This window comes from Lissotriton vulgaris, chromosome 11, assembly GCF_964263255.1.
Source record: "Lissotriton vulgaris chromosome 11, aLisVul1.2, whole genome shotgun sequence".
Lineage (NCBI taxonomy): Eukaryota > Metazoa > Chordata > Amphibia > Caudata > Salamandridae > Lissotriton > Lissotriton vulgaris.
The window spans coordinates 823,152,033-823,178,737 of record NC_141699.1 but is presented as its reverse complement, the minus strand read 5'-3'; the positions used below and the strand labels follow the sequence as shown (position 1 = coordinate 823,178,737).

The following is a 26,705-nucleotide window of genomic DNA, read 5'->3' as shown; positions in this document are numbered from 1 at the left end:
GAATGGTGGTAGATTCGCATCAGTATGTGGTACGTGGAAGTGTCTGATGCCAACATCTTCCTAGCGACTTCTACTACATAGGTACACAACGGACTGGGCTGATGCTAGAGAGGCACGTGGTATTGTAGTGTTTAGGTCAATAGACTGAGATCAAAATAGAGATATCTTTGAACAATGTAGTTTTTGTAGAATGGTGATCGTGTACAAGACTAGAGGTTATTGACAGCTGATTTCAGGGGCTAGGAGAAAGGAGAACTGTGGGCCAAAATATATTTTTTCGGAGGGCGTTTGTTGTCTGTGATTGCTTTTAGGAATGAACATGTTTATCACTTAGACTCAACCAGTTGGTGAGCATCCATCTTTAGACGGCATTCAAACATTTGTTTAGTGTCTCCGAGTTTCCAGCCACAGTTGTGCATACTCTAAATGTACTTTCGTACCGAAAGGGTTTTCTCATGCATGATCCCCGATGAGTATGTGTTTAGTATCATAGTGCACCCTCCCACTAGTGTTTGAATCACAGACTGCTACGTTTCAACAAAGTCTGAACAGGAAGGAAGACAAGCAAGAGAATAAACTAAGATGCTCTGCACAGAACCTGCAAGTGCCAGAAAGAGCTTCTAATTAAAGTTTGTAGGATAATACATTTTTTGGAAGCTTGTGCAGGCGCGCTTGGATTTTTTTCTTCATGTAACAGTCGTACCTGAATGGTCAGTACGGATTCAATGAACTGACCACAATTTTTAGTGACTAATTGCTTCTCCTGTTTTTTTTCTTAATATTTTCCCTCTAAATAAACACGGTGACTCGGTGCATGTCTGGCCCTATGTTAAGTTGTTTGGCTTGTTTTAAAACTATGCTCACCTCATGCTGATTACCTTTAAATGGTTGATAGTTAACTACATCACAAGCCCATTGTTTTCTTTTGTTCTCTTTTGCGCATGGTGTGAATGAGGTGTGTCTGTGTTGTATGCCTCTATTGAAAGGTAGTCATTTAAGGACAATGGCTTGGTGGGTGATATCCCTGAAGAGTGTAATTATCTCAAAATGTCATTTTTGTAAAGTGTTGCTTTATTTTTTAGTGAGATCTACTTAGAAGGGATACAGGCAACAGTGGTGAATGGCTTTCACATTATACTCATTCAGTTTGTTGCCTGCAGCCACATTATTAAGACGGAAGGATTTTGTTACATATTTCAATTAAAGTAAAGACCTTTAGCATTGTAAAGAGAGTCGCTGTGTAGGGAGCTCTCCATATAGCCGGCCGTGCCCTGTGCCGTACCAGACATGGGCTAAGGGCAAGATGAGAGGTGGCGGTGCAAGAGAGCTTCATCCTGAGCAATGAATGAACCAAGAAAGAGACTAGTGAAGTATGGGAAGAGGTTGTACCTGGGTTACTGACCGATCCATAAAACCTAGAGGTGAACGGAACACTACATGGAATAACTGGAATGTGTAGCTAGGCAGCAGCAATTACTGACCCACAGAAAAGCAAGAGCTTCCTACAAACTGAGGTAAGAGACTCTGGTGTGAGTTGATGGGAGAGGCAGCAAGATCTCACTGGGTGAGGGATGTGGTTGAGATGTTGGCAATGGACCCTCACAGAAGTCTCCCCCTGGCTGCAAAATGGCAGAATAATGCCCGCATCCTGGACTCAAGGAGGAGCAGAGAAGGTTTTCTTTATCAGAAGTAATAGGGATCCACTGAAGAGGGTGTAGGAGGGTGATACCTGGGGCCCCCTCGGAAAGCATTAGAAGGGGAATGTGACAATAATAAACAGAGCCCAGCTTGTAGTGCTCCAAGCCAGTGACCTTTTGGAGCACCTAAGACTGCAGATAGCAGAGCAGGCGGAAACTGAGGCTCCCTCCTCAAGTGCACACTGACTAGAAGAAGTCTACGTTTCTAAAAACAGGTGTGCAATGGTCAAAGAGTATAGCCAAAAGTGAGGGCACTACGGGAGGATCCATCACATTCCAAAAACAAGACCGAAGCATAAGCCAGTACCACAGTGCTTCTTTATTCATACGCTTGCTTGCAAACCAGTCTACAGAGGTCTGAGACCTCATCAGCTCACTAGCACCGGACATGACTCAACCCGTCATCTGCCACAACATGAATGAAGGAACCAGGAGGAGGACATCCACAGAAACTCCATCCATGGATGACACCACCTTAGCCATCAAACACATGAACTTCATACTTAACATCAATGAAAGAACAACTATTAAGAGGGACCTAGTGTACTGCCCACCCGGACCACAAACCATCTTCACAAATCTCATCGCAGAATTCTTCGCCCTCCTTACCATCGACTTCAAAGATTAAATGCTTCTCTGTGACCTCAACTCTATAGATCCCCTCAACTGCCTCGGCAATATTGGCTCACTCAACTCGTCCATGACCCCACACACGCTACTGGACACACACTCAAACCGATTTTCAGATCCAGCCATAGAATCACATACAGCCACACCACCCAGCTCACCTGCATGGACCACTCCGCAGTACATTTAAGCATCACAACTTTACAGGCCCTCTCCCCCTAATCCACAGGAAGGCCCAGCAAACCTGGTCCCTACTGGAACAAAATCACGGAGTCAGACTGAAATTCAACCACCTGGAACCCACCAGTTGCCTGACCCTCAGCATCAGACACTGCAACACCTGCATCACAGACTGCACCAACACGCTTGCACCAGTCAAGCACAAGAATCTCAAAAGAACAAACAAGCAAGCAAGATGGTATACTGAAGACCTCAGAAACTCCAAACTCCATTACAAACAACTAGAGAGGAAACAGAGAATCAGTAAAAGCACCATCAATAGGACCACGTACAAAATGGCACTAACCACTACCACCACCAACTACGGAAAATGAGCCCTCGCAGCAACAATCAAAACCAACCCCAACAACTACAAGTAAGTCTTCACAATCATTAAGGTATTCTCCAACCCCCAGCCACAATAAACAATGTTATCCCTTCACAAGATTGTGCAACAACTTCACTGATTTCTTCCACCACATGATGACATGATAGTCAGGATCTACCAAAACCCCAAGCCATCTCACTTTATCAACCACCCCACCACCACTGGCAGGACAGACACCCAGTTGGGTGCCAATTCACCCACCAGGACATATCCACCATCATAAAGACCATTAACTCATGGGCCCCACTGACCACTGCCCCATTATGCTTGAACTTAAGAACATCATCAGAGTCTCAATTTCCACTGCCACCTTCCTAGAACACTGGAAAAACACAGAGGTCAACACAATCCTAATAAAAACACATCAGCTGGCCCCAGCGACCTCAGAAACTATCAACCCCTCTCACTGATATCTTTCTCGGCCAAAGTCATGGAGAAAGCAGACAACCAGCAACTCACCAAACACCTGGAACACCAGCTACCCCTAGACAGATCACCATCTGGGTTTCATAGCAACCACAACAGAAAAACAGCCCTCAACGTAGTCACGGACAACATCCGTGCCAAACTCTAGGTGAGACAGCTGCACTCATCCTCCTTGACCTCTCCACAGTTTTAAACATTATCGCACAACACATGCTCGTCGCCCACCTTAACCACACCAGAATCTAAGAAACAGGCACTCAGGATGATCACCTCTTTTCTCTCTCAAGAAGAATCCAAAGAATGCATCTCCCTCCTTTCACATCTGAACCCAAGGAAGTTCTCTGCAGGGTGCCACAGGGATCATCTCTCAGCCCCACCCTATTCAACACCTACATGACTCTATTAGCCAACATCATCAGATCCCACGGACTCACCATAATCTACTACGCTGACAACACACAACTCATCCTCTCCTTCTCTAAAGACCCCACCAACACCAGGAACAATTTCCACAGTGGCATGACAAGCGTCACAGATTGGATGGAGGAGATGCAAACGAGCAAGTAGGACCAAAAATTATGAAATACTTAAAGGAAACTAAAATCCTGAAATTGAATGAGGAACAAATGCTTGAACTTGTACCGTCATTGCAAAGGAGGAAATCTTTGTGAGTAAAGGCTTGAGGATAAACAACAAAAGAGTGAAGCCAGAATGTCAAGGGCTAGAAATGGGAATCACTCATGTTTTTAAGAAGGGTCCTCACTCACCAACCTAGTTGGTGAAATGCTTCATCATTGGACCCCCACCAGAGAGGCCGAGTGCCTCTCTGGTGTGCTTCAATGGCTAATTACAGCGGAGCAGGATTTTTTTAGTGTTGAGTCCAAGTGATGGTGCACTAAGTGATGTTAAAATAATCTTTACTACTCCTTAAAACATTTTTTAATGGTAGGGTAGTACGAATAGATAAAAAAAGGGTGTGTGCTGGACGTTGCGACTGATTACATTGATCAGCCACATCCAGAATTGGAAAATTTGGGCGACATATTTCAGCCTCCGTATGCCAGTTGCGAGGCCTTCCTCAGGACCGGGGACCGTGGCGGTATGCACTCGCTAAGGTGCATCCTAACCTATGGACAACTAAAGAACCGGATTACTCACGGTTCGAAAAATCACGCCTTCAGCACTTCTGAATGCGTAAGAGATGTTTCGAAATGAAGAGGTATTACAGCATGGGTCCTGGCAGGGGGCAGTGACTGCAAGTCACTTGTTCTTTAAAGCCAGCCGCCCGCGTTGCCTAGGTCGTGCCCACCTACAGGACCCGAATCCTGGAAATGCTCCTTCATCTTCAAATTCCGAAGATGAAGTCACAGCATTGGCAAAACTAAGTGATTTAAAATGATTTTCCTTTTTATTATGGTCCCTAAAGTGAGATGATAGAAACGGGCTCCATTCATCTGCACTGATGTTTGCACTGCGGTGACTACTTCCACCTTGTAAGCCCCTGCTTACAAGTGACCAGAATGGATTTGAATTGTTTTTTTTGTTTTCATGAATAAGCTTCAGGCAAAATTGATCCAAAGCCGCTTGTTTTTCCCCGTGTATTGTGATCTTGAAAACTGCTTGGGCTTGCTTGTAGTTGTTGAAATTAGTTTTGTTACCAGGGCTTTTCCTTGACAGGCAGAGAGCTCGATTTCTGTGTGCTTTTAATTTTTTTGTGGCTTGCGAGATGCGGTATTGAAATTCTTGTTGCCTGGTGCTCCTCTTGGGTGGCAATTCTTCAAATAATTGGTTTATGAGACTAGCCCAGCCACTGATGACGGAAGTGTCTGATTTCAATGGTAAGTGTAGTAGAGCTGTACATTTTTCCATCAAAGGGAGAGCTGCAGCATCTGACCATTTTATTAGCTTTAGGTTCTCAGTGTGACAACCTGAATGGGTATGAGCGAGTTCCTGATGACGTGGGATGTTGGCGGATAGTGTTGCCGATGATCACTCTCACCTTGTGGTGCAATGTAATAACTCTCCACCAGAGGAAGTATTTCCCTGCTTCCTGAGGAAAAGTCCAGAAAGGAGTGGGTTTGGCCGTCTGTTTGAGTCCAGGCAGGGGGGAGTGTCAGTATGAAGATGCCAATTCAATATGGTGAATCATACTCTGCTTAGTTGGATGACTGCCCAAATCCGTTGAAATTCCAGGAACATATTGTTAGACCCTGGTTGGAGATGTTTCAATCGTTCCGACTTCTAGATGAAGGTCCTGGTAGCCATGACAAATCTGCCCTCTCAGAAATTTGCTGGTTGTTTGTATGCTCAGAATTTGCTGCTGGTGAATGGCTTCTTGCTGACTTTAGTACTGAAAAAGGAGCCAGAGTTGTACTGAAAGTATGAGCCTGCTTGTTTTCTAATATCAAAGGATAGTGAGGGGCGCCGGGCATTGTCATTATTATGCCCCAGTTTTAAAATAGATTGTTTTTTCACTGAACCAGGTCTCGAATTTCTGGGGATGCTAATGTGAGTTGGGTTACTTCACCAACGTGTGTTCCTATGGTTGGTATAAATTCAACTCCAATTATGACTTTCTACTCCAAAGTGCTTAAATCCGGGGATGATTTAAAAAGTCTAAGAATGTTCCCTCGATTAAGAATGTCGAGGGGGCCTCTGGAGACATAATATGGAGTTCGCAGCAGTTTAGTGCCTGGGCTGTTGGTTGCTTACGTAAAGACCTCATCAATTGTTAACAGCTTTGTTTGCTTGGAATTTTCTTCAGGGGGTAACCTGGTTATGCTTATAGCGGGCGGTAGAAGGGACGATTCACGGTGATGGGTAGTTGGAGGTAAAACAGGAGATCTTCTACATGTGGCCACCATATGTTGATGGCTTGATGGATTTGGGGGGTGGGCAAACTCTTTGACTGCACGCTCTGGACCCAGATTGTTGTCCACCACTGTAGATAGACGAATAGAGCTGGAGTTCTGTCTGGGCAACCAGTTGGTTTACATTCGATTGCGGGCTCGGGTTTGCTCCTGCCGTAGCTGGAATGGCTGGCTGTTCCCGTGATGACTCTGAATTGGTCTTTAGGAAATAACTAAGACTTTACATTTTAGTTTCTATTATGTGTTTGCTCCGGCTCTTCCGCTGTCTTTTTTCCCGTTTCGACAGCCGATGCGTGTTATGGTGGATTGGTGATTCATTACAGTGGAGTACAGCTTTACCTGTGTGCAGGGAGGTGTGAGCACCAGCCTTCACACATGCAGAATCACTACCGACCGATCCCTCCCTATTTTACTGAACGACAGAGGAAGCAGGAACCTGGCTGGACAAGCAGAAGCTGTAAACCAGTCCTCACTGAATGTGTAGGAAGACCACCTGCAGCACCACTGGGACTAGGAAGGTAAGTTGGGAGGACCCGTGTGTCTATGCATGCTTGTTGTACATGTGCTTGAAAGAATATGTATGAGTGTTTTTGTGGCAATGACTGGAGATAGCTGTAGGTGTGATATTGGAAGTAAAATTATGGTTAGAAGTTGGAGGAGACTCAGCCTGGACTAATTAGTGCCACTACTGGATACATCCCAGGTATTTTTGGAGATAATCTTGCTGTTACTGTCATCTTAGTGGCCTACCCTTGAAATATAGTGGACACTCTTGATGACATTTAGGCAATGGAAGGTGAAATACATTCTAGGAAGCCTTAGGCTAATAGTAGTCAGTACTTCACTTATTGTGGACTTTCTTGACAACATTTTGCTCGCTGTGACATCATAGAGGTTCATTATTCATGTATTATGGGCATTGCTAACTTTGTGGTCATAGCTTTGACACACTGCAGACATTTGTGACGCGAGTTTGGCTATTGCTGGTATAATTGTGGCCTTTGCTTGACATAATGGAGGCATTCTTGCTTGAATTCTGGATATCCCTCCCAAAGGCCATTGGTGTACTCTTATAGTACTACTACACATTCTCATACATTTCTCTGTGAATTGGCCCTGAAATATCCGACTTTCAATAAGTAAAAGGGAAAGAGGCCACAATCCTTTCTCATTGCAATATTTGTATGTGAATATTCACATTTTGGGTTTCGGCCAATTCACTAAAGCATTGAATCTGATTATGAGACAAATGGCAATTATGACATATCTAATTCGGAGAAGCATAAGAAAAGTTATCAGTTCTCCCTGAAATGTTTTAGATGACGGGACCAAGAAAACAGCACTCTTCATGCTGAACATGTCTGACAGTTTCATACCAAAGGGGAAAAACGCAATAATAGAGGATTTGCTGGCTTACCTTGGTAAATTAAAATATGACTTTTGTGATGCACATTCTGTGGCATTCTCCGTGCCTGCCATCAGGTGTTCTAGAACCGAGAGTTCCTGGGGAGAGAACAGAGGGTTAGCAGTGGGAGGAGGAGCGGCAGAGCAGTCACAGCTCAGAAGGGGAGGCTCCTTCTGTGGAATATTTATCCGAAATAAATTATGGACGTTACTTTCCTGTATCCAGCGGTATCTTGCATGTGGCATTCATTGACCTTCTTACCAAATGTGATAAATTCACTAATCACAGGTTGCTTCAATTTGAATGTTATGCATGCAGCAAATAATAAGAAGTCCTACAAGATATACAATACAAGTTATAAAAACACATGGTTCATCCAGTATTAAAACAGTGAAGAATCACAAAATGTAACATTGGTTAAAAAAAAAAAAAACAACAGCAAACCAGGCATGGTGAGGCGATAACATTTGTAGACACAACAGTGCAGTTTGAAAAGCCATAATGCTTTAACACAGGAACAAGAGCATGCATGGAGCGTAACAGGATGGTTTCTCACCAACAGCAGAATGGATAATTGAGAAGTCCAGATAAATCAATACCAAATCACAGAGCAGAGACGATTCGAGGGAAGTGTCAATATTTTTTATTTCTCAATGTTGGGGCTGCTAGCGCCTAATATCCGCTTTTCATCCCATCGTCCCATGGGGTTTACCCACATTTCACAAAGCAGGATGTCTGGTTTAGATGATTCTTTTAATCTCTTCATGTTTTTGCTTTTATCAACTATTTTACTATTCTAAAAAGAACGTGACCATCCGCCCCAAGGGTTTAGCACCCAGAAAAAGTGTCTTAGCATCAATTGAAAAACCACTTTGATATGTGGAAATGTAAAAAAATAAACTGGAAAGGGAACACCATTGCTCGATATGCTTCTTTAAAAGCCATTTCAGAGGGCCAACCGATAATAGTGGAAGTTGTGTTAAAATTGGGAATCTGTAACCATGAATATATTCTACAAAACTGCCACAAATAAACAGGGAAAATAGTAGCTTACTATGAAAATATAAAATCAGTCGTCTTTTAAATTGCCGAAGGCTGATAAGAAACCCTTAACCAGGGAAATTAAAATATTGTCTAGAACCCTGTGCAACATTATTCAAGGGACAACGTTGAGAAATCACAGAGCAGCAAGGCAAAATAGAGTGCTAAGAAAAGAAAGGTTGGGAAGAGCTTTTAAAATCTGCTTCAGCAAAGATCCCAAAAATGTTGGGCCTTCATAAACAGGAAAGATAAAGTGAAATGCATAAGTGGGCACTATGTTGCTGCAGATGTGTCGACACAATATTTAAATTTCACTCTATGTGAGAAGCCAACGCCTTCGACAGCTGTGATCAAATAAAAAATGAGGAAAACAAAGGAACTGTACCCTACCAAAACTACGTGGTAAGGGGTATTATTAGGAGTAGTAGGTCAAACAGCCCACCAGAACTAAACAGCCTACCTGCAGCTTTGTTTACATGTGATATTAAATTCTGGGTTGAAATGTGTTGCCCACTTCTCTCTGCCCACAGCTAAGATACTCGACTTAGGGCAAGCCTTGACATTTCCAACCAAAATTCAAGAAAAGTTCTAAAGCTGATTGCAGTCGTTATAAGTTAATAGCATTATTGGATGTGGCGGCCAAGTTCTTTGGAAAACATCTGCTGAAAGAACTAGAGGAATGTGGAACCAATGTTACTGTATTCAACCCACCTGGGTTGCAACCATCTAAGGGAACAATAGGTAATATGTTGCATTCTTAAATGTAGGAAAAAACTATACAAAAGTTCATTTAGTAATGCCGGTTTTGTAGATTTATTTTAAATCTGCATTTCATCTAGTAAACTGAAACCAAATATGGTACAAATTCCCCCCAGTTCTGATGCTTTCCATAAAAATGTGGGTGAAAGTATGCGTGAGCATAAACAATGCTGTTTCTGATCAAATTTCTACAAGCATGAAACCCAATTGCATGCCTCACCCACTTTACTTGATTTATATATAGTAGATCCGAATGAAATGCGTAATACTGTGGTTCTCACTCCCTCAAAAGTGCTATCCAGCTCATTGCATCGCTACAGTGAGAGTATAATATTGTCCAGTGGTCTTAATTACCATGCTAGTAACATTTAGCAAACTAATCATATGGTGATAAATCATGACATTTCTGGGAGAAAATTCAAAATGCTAATTTCCAGATACATAGGTAAAAATAAGTTTACATCAAGTAACAAACACTTAGACAGATTGTTTGATATGAGAGAATGGTTTTGATATCATTTGTTGTCACTAAACTCCTAGGAAATTTACTCCGATTTTGTTTCTACCTTAGCTAAGAAAATGAGAAACTATTCCTAAAAACCCATACAAATGATTGTAAACACCAGGCATTTCCCATTACTAGCTTATGGATCAGAAGGCTCAGTAGGGAAACGGGCAACATTTCTTTATCTCAGATGTATCATCATTCCCATTTGCGATTTCTTAATAGCGATTTTTACCGAATCGCTATTAAGAAATCGCAAAATGGGATGTATGTTTAAAATCGCTTTTTGTTTGCGATTCCTTATTATTCCTAATTTGCGAATTCGCAAGTTGAGAATTCGCAAATAAGGAATAATTTCCCATTCATTCCTATGGGCCAGGAGGCCCATAGGAATGATTGTGAAATAATTCTCAAATTGCGAATTCGCAATTTGCTAATCGCAATTTGAGAATTATTGCAAGGGTGCAGGGGTGTCTCATTGACACCCTGCTGCACCCCTGAAACTTACATGTGTGTGCATGTGGCCCACATACATGCCCTATGGGCATGTATGTGTGCCACATGCCACCTTCAAAATTGCTTAATTGTGAATTTTGAATGGAATTCGCAAATTAACACCAACCTCAAATTGGTGTTAATTTGCGATTTCTTAACCTGAATTCGCAAATTGAAATTGCTTCATACATGGCATTTAAGGAATCGCACAATTGCGATTCCTTAAAGGCTTAAGCAAAATAAGGAATCGCAATTTTTTGTGATTCCTTATTTTGCTAATTTCTCATACATCCCAAAAGATGCAAAATGTCCGTTTGCGATTCGTTAAGGCCGAAATTCTGCGAATTTCGCCCTTAACGAATCGCAAAAGGCTTGATTCAAAGTGTAATACTCCTAGATCCCTTCTCTGGCTCCAGCCGTCCACTTTTCACAGCCAAATAAGAATGGATGTGGGCTAAACAAACAAGCACAGGCTGTAGAAGATGCATTTGTAACAATGTTTTATGAATTAAAGTGCTGACAAGATGTCTCTAAAATAGTAATTTCCACAGGTAACTGTCGAAGTGAGAGCCCCTGGAGAAAATATTCACAAGAAGCTTTTGGTAACTGGAGAGTCGGTGACCTTTATAATATAACGCTATCATTTATTGGGTTCAAATCTAATGTAAATAGAACCCTTGGAGTTATCTCCTACAATTAAGATAAGGTAGCCTTCAGCAAGAGAACTCATGATGCCTAGGCGAAGATAAACATGTACAATCATTTCGAGCAGCATATGAACAGAAGCTTAGCAACAAAGATTTATGCAAATTCTTCATGAAACCTGTCGCATATATAGACTTTGTAACTACAGAGCTCAGGGTCAGATGTACAAAGGTACTGGTATCAAAATGTGGTTGCAAATGGCTTCTCTACTTTTTGCGAGATCTATTGCCACTTATGGGGCTGCGATTTGGGGGACAGCGGATATAGAGGCATTGCAAGTGGTGGAAGACAAATTTGTTACGTGACGATTATCAGTCTCACCAGCTTTTAACAACTTAATCGCTCACGAGAAAGCCGACTTGCCTTACATTAGTGACGTCATGAAATTAGCCCCGGTATCTCTGTGGCTTTCGTTGTGGAAAATGAATACAGTTGATTTGAATAAAATGATTTGAAAAGATATTATGAACCTAGACCATGCCCATAAAATTCCATGGTTATCTCATGTTAGAAAAACCTTTGCTTAACTTGGGCTAACACATCTTTATGACACCCGAGCCTCTGCCAAAGCTTCCCCAAATCATGGCTAAAATAAATACTCATTATGAAATCTGTACCAGACAGGTGGGACAGATGCAGGGGGGAAATTTCAGTATTGTTTTTATCAGGGATTACCTCAGCTACATCATAGTGCTCTTTCATGCATCTCTTTTATAGAGAACACCCAGCATCGGTTCATCTTAATTAGATTTTGATTAAACTACATACCGATTATGTTGGGGTACCCAAAGAACTTATTGTCACTCACTCAGCTTCCTCCATGTCCATGTAATAATAAGTCAACTCATACGACTTTGCACATACAGTGTTTGTGTTCTTTTTATGTAAAAGAGAAAAACTATGTATTATTCCTCTGCTCAAGAAATATTGTCTTCGCTCCGTATGCTTTACCATGGCTTCCTTTTTAATAGTCACAGTAAAAACCCGTAAGGCTTTTAATGGAATGTCACCCATATATTAATGAACCTATATTTCTGGGTCGATCCTGATCACAAACGATTATTGTGACAAGTCTCCGACGCTGGCTAGATTGCCTCACACGGCACTTTATAAATAACATTAACAGTTACAGATCGTACAGAATTTTGGTATTAACTGTGTTTTTGCCTCTATTGTACTGTCCTCTTCCGTTTAATATTAGCTTGATCTAGCACATGAGACAATTCAAATGTTTGATTAATTTGTCACAAAAATGTTAAATTATTTCTTTTAATTTTAGATCTGTACTGTAACTTTACCTGTATGAATTGTATTATCTATGTAATCTTATGCATTTTAAACAAAGGCGAAATAAAGTGTTGAATTGAATTGAAATTGCTCAGTGCAATACTTCTCAATACCTTTTCTCTCGCCAGCCGTCCACTTTTCGCAGCCAAATAAGGATGGGTTGTGGGCTAAGCAAACAAGCACAGGCTGTGGAAGATGCACTTGTAATATTGTTTTATGACATACCCCCAGATGCATCAAGCACCCATTTTGTTAATCCTTATTAGCGAAAAATAAGGATTCGCTAATAAGAAATAGCAAAAGGCTATGCATGAAGAAATCAATTAAAAAATAGCGATTTCCTAAAATTCCTTAATTGCTGCTCGCAAATTGCGAGTCGCAATCGAGGAATACCTCCCCGTTCATTCCTATGGGCCTAGAGGCCCATAGGATTAAATGGGAAGACAATCTCAATTTGCGATTCTCAATTAGAGAATCGCAAATTGAGATTGCAATTTCAAGGGTGCCAGGGTGTCAAAAGGACACCCTGTTGCACCCCTGAAATCTGCATATGGGTACATCTTGCACACACACATGCCTTAAGGGCATGTTTGTGTGTAAAATGGAACTTTGAAAAATGCGCTTTAGTGCATTTTTCAAAGTTTTTGCACATTACCATGAAGTTCAACTTCATGGTAATTTGCTACTCCTATTAGCGAAATCGCAATTTTTTTTTACTTTAATGCATTGCATTTAAGGAATCTCAATTTGAGTTTCTTTAAATGCAATAGCAATTTAAGTAATCGCAATTTTGCGATTTCTTAAATTGCGATTTTTGCATTTGGGATGATGCATCCCAAATGCAAAAATACTGGTCGCAAAGGGGCAGATTCTGAGAATCTGCCCCTTTGCGAGCGGATTTTAGCTTGATGCATCTTATTATTATTATTATAAATTATTATTATTATAAATTTTTATAGAGCGCATAGTCACCCGGAGGTATCCCAGCGCTAGGAACCCTACCTCTAACAGGTCAGTGGGCCAAAAAAGGAAGGGGGGTGAGGAGGGAGGGGAGGGGGGAACTGGAGTTCGGGGTTCCGGACGAGCAAGTTTCTTTTAGGGAAAAAGGTGGGTTTTCAGCCGCTTCCTGAAGCGTAGATAATGTGGTTCGATTCTGAGGTCGCTGGGGAGTGCATTCCAGAGGCGTGCGGTGTGAACTGAAAAACGTCTTCCGCCTGAACGAGCCTTCTTAAATCTGGGCGTGATGATGCATCTATGCCTTAAAGTTCTCACAAGATGTCTCTAAAATAGTAATATCCACAGGTAGCTGTCGAAGTGAGAGCCCCTGGAGAAAATATCTGCTAGAAGCTTTTGGTAACTTGAGAGTCGGTGACCTTTAGAATATAACACTATCATTTATTGTGTTCAAATCTAATGTAAATAGAACCCTTAGAGTAATCTCCTACATTTAAGATAAAGTAGCCTTCAGCAAGAGAACTCATGATGCCTAGGCAGAGATAAACGTGTACAGTCATTCCAGCAGCATACGAGCAGAAGCTTGTGCAACAAAGATTTAGGCAAATTATTCATAAAACCTGTCATGTATATAGACTTTGTAACTACAGATCTCAGGGTCAGATTTATGAAGATACTGGTAGTAAAAGGTGGTTGCAAATTGCCTCTCTAATTTTTGCGACCGCTATCGTATTTGCAAATTGACCTATTATCTAAAAGGTCAATTCACAAAATTCCAAATTGGTGGGCGCTGCAGAGAGACCGGAAACTCACTCCAGATGACTTCAAAGACAGAAATGATGGCCTGCAGGGACAGCAGACCAACATGCCTGTTTTTGCATTTAAATACTTAAAAGTTTTGTTGTTGTTTTTAAGCAGCCCGATTTTCTTAAGGGAAAAAGGGCTGCATTAAAAAAAATAGTTTGGAAAAACTTAATTGAGAGTTGGCTGGGGTCCCTTGCACCACTGCCCAATCCCCCTCTTAATCTGCCACCCCAATTTGCAAATGGGAAGAGGTCCCCAGGGGACATCTTCCCACTTGTGAAAGAGTTACCACTCAAATCTGGGAGTCTGTAACTCATCACTGGTTTGCTTATACATTTGTTTGGGAAAATCTTCAATGCAAGTTGACTGTGGCCCCCCAGGACTACTTCCTACCCCCCCTCTTAAGCAGGCACTTCACTTTCCAAAGGGGAAGGGATCCCGGAGGACCCCTTCCCCTTTGGAAAAGAGTTACCACCCAAACGTGGGATTCTGTAACAGGCATTTCAGTAGCAAACCATTGATACTAGTACCGAATCCCAGTGTGTGTACTTACAACAGACTTCATCCAAATTCCGTTTCAGTATTCATTTTTAACCCCATTTAAAGAGTCAGTAAAACTTTACTGATATCTAAAATGTATTTAGTACATAGAAGATAACTTTTTAGCAGTCACAAACCCTCTGGTAGCTGAAGCCTCGCTTGGGCCCTGGAAATGGGCAGAATTGCCGGTGCACTCCCGAGGGGGAACCACAGCTCCCATCACCCCTTGTGCGTGGTCGTGCTCAATGCAGCACCGGCAGCCCGCAGCGGGTGTAGCCACAGCCTCGCTTGGGCCCTGAAAATGGGAAGAATCGCCAGAGCACTCCAGAGGGGGAACCACAGTTCTCATTACTCCTTGCGCGCGGTCGCGCTCAAAGCAGCACTGTTGGCCCGCGGCATGGGACGCACGTGGGGACGTGCCCAGGCAAAGCCCGGGCCAAAAGCAGGCCCATCCACGCCCAAAGGAGGCTGGGCTGGTCCCCCCCCCCTCTAACAACACTGACTTCACTAAGGTATTGTGCCCAGATATTTTAAATATATCTAAATCCAGTGTCCCCTCCAGGATGAGTAAGCACAGGGGCCAGACCAACCAGCCGGGCGGAGGTATTGCGGGAACCCTAGATTTGTTTCTAACAACTGTTTTAACACGTGTAATAGAACTGACTGAATGACGGCTATACTTGGAGCCTATTCCTCAGAAAAGATTCTCTCGGGGGTCAGACAACAATTAATGCTCTTGCACAATGTCCCCCACCAGATCAAGAAAAAGGAATACCTACGGGCCTGACACCCCAAGACCCTGTACCAACAACAATTACCACGACAACATTTTCCACTAGGGGCTCAGGCCTGAAAAAGCTCCCGGCCACCAACCCCAAACCTCCAGTAAAGAGATAAACGGGTGGTGGGCCAAAAAAACAGAAACCAGCGAAAGTCTCCAGATCGGCCATAACAAGGGGGGGGGGTGACGAAATGGAGCCTGTTCAAATTGGAGCAAGTCCCCCGGTAACACCAACTGTGTACCCCATGATGAATGATGATATCTGGCAGAGGCTGGAAAACATGGTTTTTACCATGTTGAAACCTATCTTATTAAAGGTAAGCCAGATTGAAGAGAATTTAGCAGGCTTGGAGTCCCAGGCCACAAATAATATTCGTTCGCTAGAGGCATTGTACACTAAGAATAGTCCCATTACTGGCCCAGAGATCCACATGCAAAGAGTATTCCTCAGAACAGAATTGACTGTGGACTGTCCAAACACAGGGCCCACACTCATTGACTTGGTTAATCCTTCACATCTCTGATACTCATACTATTATAACTCCCCACATTCAGGCATCCTTGCAACACTCCAATAACCACTTGGAGAACCTAGCAGCGAAGGCTCCGCCAAACCACTAAAGCCATTATCCCAATACAGCCTCAACACACCAGGTCATAACTACGTCATATAGAGCTGACTACCGGAGGGAGAAAAGATCCGATGCCAGAACTATGGTCACTGGAACTCAGATTCCACATCTCCCCCCAGCAGCATCCCCACTCATGTTGGTGTTGGGGAATGTACCACTTTTGAGGGAGGGTCAAATAGAATCTACAGACCAACTAATGTCTAAAGCCCTGCACTGGCTGACACGGCAACTGAAGAAGTGGGGGCAGAGGCACAGTATGGAAAGAAATGTCAGGAGACTGCGTGGTTTTAAATTTTAATAATGAATTTGTTGTTAGATCCGTGCTAGCGCATCTATGCAAAGCTCCCTTTAAGAGTTCTCAGATTACTGTGTTACTACTGGAATATTTTTATAGGCCTCTTTTTCCGCTGGTTGAAGGAGGAGGACCACAGCAGAGGGATGTCCAGGCATGGGTGAATCCACTAGAAAACCCTGGGGCATTAGGGCTGAGGTTGGAGAATAGATTTGCCCCTCAATCCACTTTAGAATTATGTGATTAACTACGCCCAATTGAGTTGAAATCCCGAGAGCGGTGTGACAGTTAGGATATTTTGGCCCCTGTCACTCAAGAGAGCCTAGTGTCACCGAAATTTACAACCGGGGCGGGGAGAATAAAACTATGCTTAAAATAGCTTCATGGAATGTGGCAGGTATTGCCCCAAAACTGGGTGACAATAACTGATACAAAATCCTGGAAAGAGCACGATAGTGCATGTTTCTAGGAGACATGGTCTACGAAGTCAATTTTTTGTGAACGGATACCCCTCCTTTCGAACTTTGGCCAAACCATCTCTTTCAGGGAGGGCTAAGGGGGTATTCTGACCTTAATCCCAAATAATCTACCAGTAAAACTAAAAAAGTTGGAATCTTCAAACCCAAATTTCCATTTGCTGATACTCGAGGTACAAAAGGAAGGCACGTGGCTCTCAATTAATTTTTATAATAATGAATTTGGGCCAAATATGCACTGTGTGATAGGTGAGGTTAATAAGGCAATAGATAACCTCTTTTGAGATATCAAGAATGAGGTTATCAACATTATTTGGTTGGGTGACTTTACTATACATCCCTGTAAATACAATACAGTCCCTGTGTGTTACTTAGAGGACCTGGAGGGAAACCCCATATACCATTTCACCCATAATGAATACGGAAACTGTTTAAACAGGATATTGATCTTCTTTAAATATGGTAGTAATTAGCGTAATGAGTGTGAGTCAACGATTGACTACATATTAGTTACCAACCCCGTAGTATCAGGGCTACTAGGTTGGGAAACCAATTTACAATTTTTAGTGACCACAATATCCTATACTTACAGTTAAGGGTAGTCACAAGGGACTTATCCTGCCATCAGAGAGTTTGAACACTAATTGTGGCAAGGAAAAACAGGGTTTGCAACTTTAGTGGGCCCTTATTTATAAAATAAAGATGATTCCTGAAATTGTATCATCCATACAGGATAGTATATCCATATGCTGAGAACCCAACGCTGACCCAGGGGCAGTGGTGTCCTCTTTTTGTGGTCTTTTAGAGAAGGTAAAACAGGCCCTTACATGCACTAAATTGTCAAATACTGGGAGAGGTAGGGGCTGGTTTGACCCTCCTTGTACAAAAGCGAGGAAGGCTTTAATGACTGCCTGAAGATTAAACCCAGAATCCCGGACCAAATAAGATCATTGCGGGCCGCCTATAATTTAGCACAGAAAAACTGGGGAAAGCTATTAAGGATGAGGCATGGGCGGAACATGAAGAGTCAGCTAGTACGGGTAACAGCCGAGATTTCTGGAAAATAGTAAATGCACCACATTTTAAAAATCCCAGAGACCCCATATTAGACACTAATGTAGATGAAGAGGCATGGGTGGCCCACTTCGGAAATATCTGTGCCTCAAGCACTCACCCTCCGACATTATTATGCACCACAGAGTCAAACCCACAGGACCCTCTCTTCTTCTCACTCACTGAGGTAAGAAGAGGTCTGATGTCATGTAGCACTGGAAAGGCCTCAAGACCGGATGTGTCCCCATTGATTTCTTTCAGGAAACCCCAGATCTATGGGCACCCCGATCAACGAATGTCCTCAAAAGCAAAGCTCTGACAGGCCCTTCCCCTTCATGGTCATTGGGTGTTATTGCTCCTATTTACTAGAAAAGGGGATAGGGCAAACCCAAAGAACTATAGACCAATCTCTCTGCTGGATACCACACAAAGCTTATGGGCTGGCTCCTCCTTTTCAGGCTAGAGGGGTGGGCCAAGGAGAATAGCATCTTAATCCAGGCCCAGTATGGGTTCCAGCAGGGAAGGGGCACTGTGGACCATTGTTTGAATTTAGCACTGACAATAGAACAATATACCAGAGTGAAGGAAGAGAAGATCTACATGGCTTTCATGGACCTGTCAGCAGCGTTTGACTGCCTGGTCCATGCTAAGCTCTGGAACATAATGGAGGAGATGGTGGTCAAACCAGCTATAATTAATTTTATCAGACAGTTGTATTCAAATGCTACGGCATCAGTCCACCATGCTAAAAACGGGGACTGTACCCACCCATTTAAAATCACAAGGGGGGTCAGGCAGGGATGTGTCCCTCTCCATTCCTCCTCTCTATTTATCCAAATGGAGTCGAGGACGCGCTCACGGTGGCTACACGGGATGTCCCCGCATTCGACTCTCAACTGTTACCAATATTGGCTTACGCGGGCAATGCGGTATTGATTGCAAAAGCGGGGCTAGTCCTTCGATGTTTGCTAACTGGTATGTATCAATAGATCTGAAGGTTAATCATACTAAGTCCTTTGTAATCATAGCTGGGGCAAGAAAAAGAGACACAACCGAGTACTTACATGAGGACCCTGGAAGAATAGAGGTGGTTGATACTTTTCCCTACTTGGGGGTTCTCTTTGACAAAAATCTATTGTGGTCAAAGCTGGTGGAAGGAAGGAAGTTGGTAATGGAGAGAAGCCTCTAGGCCATAAAATACTTTACAAAAAAACTGGCCGCAAGACCATTACTACCAATAAAGAACATCTATCAGGCCAAGACAAAGGCTTCAGTAATGTATGGGGCCGTTTTCTGGGGTATGGAAGCGATAGACTCACTACAAACTATTGAAAAAAACTTTTTAAAGTTCCTAATGGGCCCCCATCCTTCTTCCTCTAATTATATCTTACATTTGAAACTGGGCTTGACCTACATTTCAGACTCAATTCAGTTAGCCCCGATCCTTCTGTGGCATTCAATTTGGCAGAGGGATACAGTGACCCTGACCAAAACCATAATAAGGAACTGCTTAAGTCTGGAAAACCACAGAAGGTCTTGGTGGCTTGGCTACGTAGAGTCAGTGTTGAAGGATATTGGGCTCATTGACTTATTCAAGGACCCACTGGAATGCAGAAAGGTTTCAAAGCAAAATGTCATCAACATGTTTTTATCGAGGGCAGAATATAAGTGGAAGGAAAACAACTGGGAGAAACAGGAAGTCTGTATCCATCGCCAGAGCCTACCGTTGACAGAAGGAGGGTACTTTTATTTAGCAATTGTCACTAGTGCACAAGATACATTCATGCTATTGAGATTTTGTATGAAACCGTTTAGGTTATCCGGAAAAAACGTATAACCACTCAGACTTAATTCTGTGCCCGTGTATTAACCTCTCTATACAAACTGAGTTGCTCCTAGTGTTGTTCTGCGGGCTCTATGAGAAAGAAAGAAATGACTACGTCATACCAATTTTAAAGCGTCAAAATGTTAAACAATGCCGGGTTGCATTTTGTTTTTTAAATCGTTATCTGACCTCTTGGTCTGCTTTTCAGAAGCCAGGTTCTTATGGGATTGCAGGAAGGGGGGGGGGGGCGCAAACAGTATTGGGCTTGCCATGTGGTAAATTTGCACAACACGCTATGGGATGCTTATCCAAGTAAGAGTTTTTATCATATGTGAAAGCATCTGCTGCTAATGATTTTTATGTAAGATGAAATAGGAATTATTTACTGTTTTATCATTTATTTATTTGTGCTTCTATGATCGTTTTTACTTGATCGAATGAAGAATTAAATTGAACCCCTCTGATCTCCTAATCAGAAGATTTGTGACCTGTAAAAAGTTTAGTACATCTGTCCCTCATTCTTTGTACCAGCTCTGCTCTTCTATTTGAGAGTAAAAGCTACCTGCCTCCAGGGAATCCTTTTATGTGTTGAGGGAGACCCCCCACAAGTAGTGAGAAGATTTCTTAAATGCATGGAGGTCGGTACAGTGCACTTAAATTGTACAACAACATAAAATGAGTACAAAATGGGAAGGCCCTAACTATGGTTTTATTTCTGTAAGGCAGGGTCGGTGGTAGGATTAATACAAGAAGGACCTGATACTGGTCCTCTAGATGGCTCCTAACATTTATTAGTGTGATTGTTTTTGAGTTTTAACATTTAGATCTGAAATGGTCTCAGCTGTCCTCATTGAGAGTAAAGAGGGTGGGGGACTGCGTAATTATTTTAACATTTAAATTTGCCTTAGGGCTCTCACTTCCTTCAAGAGGGGAGACTGTTTCCAGACGGCCTTCAGTTTTATTATTTATGGAGGTTGATATGTACTGCTAAAAACCATAAACCAATCAGAAAATTTGCAATGAAAAGACAGGCCGCTTGAATAATTATGCTTTTAGATTTTCGTAATGCAGGACCGGTGTGGTACTGGAACAAAGAAGGATTTTTGTTATTTATTTAGATACATTTTTGTAGTATATTTGTGCTTGAGTTTTAAAAAATCTGCCTCTTATGGTTTTAAATAAACATATAATAAACTCGTTCATTCCTTTGATAGAGCGCTTACCGCACTCTAAATTGTATGGGTGCATATACTCATGGTTTAAACGCACTCACATATATTTTTATCGTTTGCAGTGTTTTATGCTTATTGACATGCATTTATTCACGCTATATGAGTATTGAAATGTAGTGTACACATTCAAGTAGGATTTTACATGTATTAGACACCATTACAATTCCTGTATGCATAATGTGCAAGATGACATTATAACCATAAAATGTAACTGTGTATCGTTTAAGTTGCCTGCACTGTAGGCCCAGAAATACGGGTTGTTGTTGGTTTATAATCCTTGGTTGCTCAAGAAATAATTAAATGAATCCTTTTTGTGTGCCAGGACTGTATGGTCTCATCCTTCTGCAGGTGCAAGAATTCGACCTCGTTATTCTTAGTTTAAGGAGATACCCGGAATGTCTTTGAAGAAGTCTGGAAGGCGAGAAGGGAGGATGCCTTCTGTGCCTGGCCTATCTGAACCTCAAGGCCACTAGAAGAAAAGAAGAACTTAATAAAGCGTCTATGGAAATCTCCTAGAGAATATTACAAGTGAACAGTTCATCATGGGATACATTTGGGGGGCCGAACTTTGTCTTTTTGTATGATGCGCAGGGACAGAAAAAGAGACTTCTGCAATTTTCAGAGGAGAAGGAGCATCTTAGAGCACGCTCCATAGCCTTAACCTATCTGACCTATTTGACGTGAGTACTTCTTAGGAAGCCAACATGTGCTGACACCTTTGGGGTATGATATAAGGGAAATAGGCAGGACCCTCTGAGAGAGAGAGCTGTGTAGGGAAAGATAACCTTTGTTTTGCAAAAGGATTTGTACTCCACTTCAATTCTATGTTGCATTTGGATTTTGGAGTTCATCACATCATGCCTTTTATGCCGAATTAATTATATTCGTAGGTTTGGCTCTATATTGATTTATATGTACCTATATTCTCTGATATTAAGGTGTGTTTATGTTCAATTATTTTTGGCCTTCAAATAAAATCCATAAACTGGAATTCGGAATCTGTGGTCTTTTACCATGACTAAATTGCAAGTAAAATTTTGAATTGTTTACTCCCCTCAACCACTTTCAGCAGGCAAATAAAAGACCATCTGTGCAGAATTTAGTAGGGAAGGCGAGGACTAAACTTAGAGTAATCAAATGGTAGCAGAGGATGGTTTGCCTCTAAAGTGAGGGGAGAATTAGGAATATAGAGTAAAAGCAGAGGAAAATTGGGTTCTGGACTTAGAAGAGACGATGGCGAAAACTAAGATTGATGGAGGTCGGCGGATGCTGATGGTGCGGCGGGAATAGTGGTAGCGTGAGTATGAAATTGTGTGGTGTGCTAGATTGCGGTGATGAATAATTGTATGATGTCTTGTGAAGTTGAAATGTAAGTCAAGTGATTGTGGGTTAATCGGTTTACTGGTCTGGACACGTGGCGATCAGGAAGTTTCGAGAGAAGTCCAAGATCCCGGGATAGTTTTGTATATGTGATTGTCCGATTAAAAATTGTGGGTGTCGTGAAGCGCTATTGGCAATTCACTTGTGATAGAGAACTTTTTGGGAATGCAGGAGTAATGTCGCAGTTGAAAACCTCAGGTACCGATGGGTAGACAGCAGCGACTGGGTGACCAACGCTGGTCGGGGTCACAGCGAATGTTCTTGTAAGAGTGTTCTATTGATCTTTCAGCGGATAGACAATTACTTGTTTATGTAACTGTAAGTTATTATGGCTGTGTTAGGAAGCAGTTACTTGGTTTAATAACTTTTGGAGATAGAGTTACTTGTGTACGAATGTATGAGTGAGTGTAAAAGTGAAATTTTAAAGGAGGGTGAACCGCTGCAAAGAGGGAATTGTGACGTCAGTGCGAACCGTACTGGGATTGGCCAGTTGGTGTAACGCCACGCTAGGATTAGTCCAAGTTTGTCTGAAGGTGAATATTGGATTCTGGATTGCAAATAAATGATTTTCACAAAGAGATGTTTTAAGGTGTTGCATGTTTTGTGTATAGGCCACACAGGGGTGGTAACTCGGGTGGGAGAAGAAGCTCCACCGGAGGATACCCCGGCACATTACATGGCAACCAATATAGGACTTCATACTATAGTGTGGCTGCAATTGGCTTTCCCTCGTTATGGGTCATTTCAGATGGAGGTGCTGTACCATCTGAGAGGATTGATGTCTTCTCTAAAACCTTCGCCTAGACCGGCGCAATTTGAGGCATTAGATGCATGGATGAGAGCAGCAATGGCAAAGAGGAGAGAAGCTTCACAGGGAAGAATGAAGAAAGCAATGATGGCATATCAGGATGCTAGGTGGGATGCACAATTAAAGAAGTGGAGAATAGACACCATAGAAGGAGAATGCTTATATCCATTCAGGTTGCTAAAAGGAGGATCTGAAGGACAGAGTAAGACAGAGGAGGACAGTGATATAGATGATAGCTTTCTAGAAACACTGCTAGCAGAACCTCCTCCACCTTATGACTCCAGGTCAGAGCCGGAGAAAATGCAACAAACTGGGGAAGTTTTAGGAGTGGATTCAATGGGTTCAGAGGAGCATACAGCAGAAGTAAGAGGGAGAATGGCAGTGGCAATAAGAATTCCAGGGGGAGCTGGAGGGCCAGGATATGTAAACCCTGAGCACGACAGAGGTGCATGTACCATGTAGTTTCCAGACTCTCTTACAGTATCAGTTACAATTGGACCTGTGGTTTTGATCTATAAACCACGATGAGAGAGCAGGAGAAAGTCAACAGCAAACTAGAGGAGGGGAATAGGAGTGGCTCAGATGCCAGTGGAAACTAGTACTCCACTGCCAGCCACGGCTGATCCATCCAGAATGGACAGTGGGTCGGAACGAAGACAAACAGGAGCTTTGGCAAATTCTCAGTCAGAGATCAGAATGTGGGTTCAGTCAGTGAGGGAGTCAATGATACCAAGAGAGAAACTGGAGATGAGACTAGAGGCACCTAGAGTACTATTGGAACCACAGGGTTTGTGTGAAGGTAACCATTGGAGCAGTCGAAGTTGGGAGAGGGAAAGTCTTCCATTGTTGAGAATGGAGGAGAGTGCAGGTCTAAGGAGGGCAAAAGGTTGTGGCAGGGAAGAAACAGGAAGTGAGAGGGGTCAGAGAATCATACAGGTGGCAATGAAGGCACCATTGTTAGATGTGGTACGATTGAAAGTTGAAATAGATGAAGTGATAGAAGGAAATCTGCCATTGAACAGGATTGAAACACATGACCCAAGTGAGTTGCTATTCGTAGCGAAGGATGTTATTAAAAAGTCAAAGCGAGCTCATGAAGCATTGGTACAGTTAGCACAAAGGTATGAGGTGGATTTGACCTTGACGAAATTTATGTAGGAAAGCTGCAGGTTCCACTATACTGATCAAGCCTTGGCAGAAAAGCGAACAAGAGGATTGAAGTCACAAATTAGAGAGTTGATCATAGCAATGCGAACATGGAGAGAATTAGATAAATGGGAAGAAAGAGGGTCGAAAAAGAAAAGTGCCAAGAAAGTGATAGGAGATACTCCGCCTCCGGGTGGAGGGATTGGAGCGGCAGGAAATTACCATTTGAGAGAAGTACAAAATGGATTGATTGAATACCTTGTTTGATATAGTGGTTCCAGGTGATCTATGGACGGCATGTAAGGTTGCCATTGATTGGCCTGCTGCAGAACTGGCTAGAGATGCGGTGACTAATGGTCCTTCGGCTGAGGCAATGAAGAAATGTGAACAGGTGATTACCTGGTTGCAGTCTAAAGTGGCCAGCAGACTGTTGATTGGCTTAAAATCGATCATACTACACAAGATCCTAAAGAATCAGTACATGACTATTATGAGAGACTTTAAGTGGCCTTTAAACCACACAGTGGAGTGGATACCCCTGAGCCAAAAGTTATGGGACAGTTTGTTTTGAAGTTTGTGTTAGGATTGAGGTCTGATATCAGGTTGATGATACAGCACCACTTGATATGTTTGCAGAACAAATCTGTCGACAAAATCTTGCGTCATGCAAAATAATGCAGTGAACAGGTGGAGCCAGCTCAAAAGAAAACAAAGGAGAAATTAATGTTGGTACAGTTGAAGAATGCCGAGAGGCCTGATTGGGTGCAAGTGACACGCTCAGTGTGGCGTCTTGGTAGTTGAGGCATACTGCAGGAAAGGCCTGGCTCTGCTGCTCGTAGCTGAGACTCTTCAACTGCAGGAGAGAGAAGACTCCAGAGGCACTTAGATGGTATGTAGCTCCTTTTGTATGCTGGTTGCCACTGTCAGGTCGTCTGTAGTGGAGGAGGGTGAGGGCAAGAACCATCTCTCATGCCCGTGCTGAGACCTGGTAGGTGCGCACCCGCCCATCCGTACTGAAATCAAGAATTGTAATGCTACAGGCGGGGAAGGGGCAAGGGAGCTGCATGGCAACCATTGATGAGGGTTGCCTGAAGTTGAAATCTAAAGCCTCCCCCCTTACCTCTAACAGCAGCAAACAAAGAGAACGGACAAGTGTTAGCCTCTTTAAAGCTCTTCGGGACACATTTCAACCCACGGCCAAATCTAGTCAGCTGTTTTAGCCCTTAATTTGCGTGACAATATTAACCATTGTTGTGATGCAGGGACATTACCAAAAATGCATTACCCTAACAATAGATGTGTGTCACTTGCAAGGGCTGGTCTAATTTAGAAGGCTTATTGCTGATTTTGGTCATCTGTAAAAAGGTAGATTACTTGTTTAGTATTTTCTTCTTGAGTTATGTGACTGCATGAAGCTTTCACATAACTTTACCAATACTCCTGGCTGAGGCCTGGGCGTGTAAGGTTGGAACAACCTATCTGTTACCTGATCCTGTGAGATCTACATAATCAAGCAGTAGCATTGCTTTAAGACAGTGTAAGAGTGGTCCAGCTCTGCTTCCTTAACACTGTGTTTGTGAAATAAGTAGTACTTAGTTTTCACGCCCTACCCTTTCCAAATACATTTTAGGGGCCGATTACGATGTGGTACGGAAACCTTCTCACCGACACCATCTCGGATTCGGCACCGAGCACCTCGCGGTCGGCAGTTCTGCTCGACTGATGTAACCGAACACTGTTCGGTTGGATTCCCATTGTTTCCTATGGGAACCCGTGTTCCACCCAACAACATGCCATAACACAGGCTCCTATGGAGAAATGGGGTGTGTGCGGAAAACCCTGCACCTGTCGCGGGCACCCCATAGTGCCAACCACACAGTGCAGGGTTTTACAGGTGTGTCCCTTAGGTACCCCTCGGCCCCCAACTGGAGGCCTTATGATGAAGGGGGCCTGCTAGGGACCCACAAATTCATTTTCCGACAGCCTTTCCATGTTGGACAGGCCGGCTCGCAAAGGCTGTTGAAAATTGGCATCGTATTTGCGAGGTCAGAAACGCTGTCCTATAGAGGTGTACAGTGCAGTTCCGACTGACACAAATTCTTCGAGAGCCAGTCGGATCCGGTTCGAAATGACTGCACGGTGCACATTCCGACAGCGAACATTGTTATCGGTTTGGGGGATTGCAAACCGACCAAGTAGGTCGTAAGTGTTCCGACACGGTCGAGGAGATTCCAACTGTTAGGAGCAGGCTTTCTGCCTGACATCATAATCGGCCCCTGAGTGAATACCTTATATAGCTGAGAATCTACTCTGTCTGATTTCAGACATTTATTTACGACTCGCCAACTCAAAGTTTCA

General features: G+C 42.9%; 1 protein-coding gene across 1 annotated transcript in view; it reads left to right on the top strand.

The window, feature by feature from the left end:
• Positions 1-26,705, top strand: part of LOC147683539 (kyphoscoliosis peptidase-like) — a 462,798-nt gene that overhangs the window by 70,608 nt on the left and 365,485 nt on the right. The window lies entirely within an intron of this gene.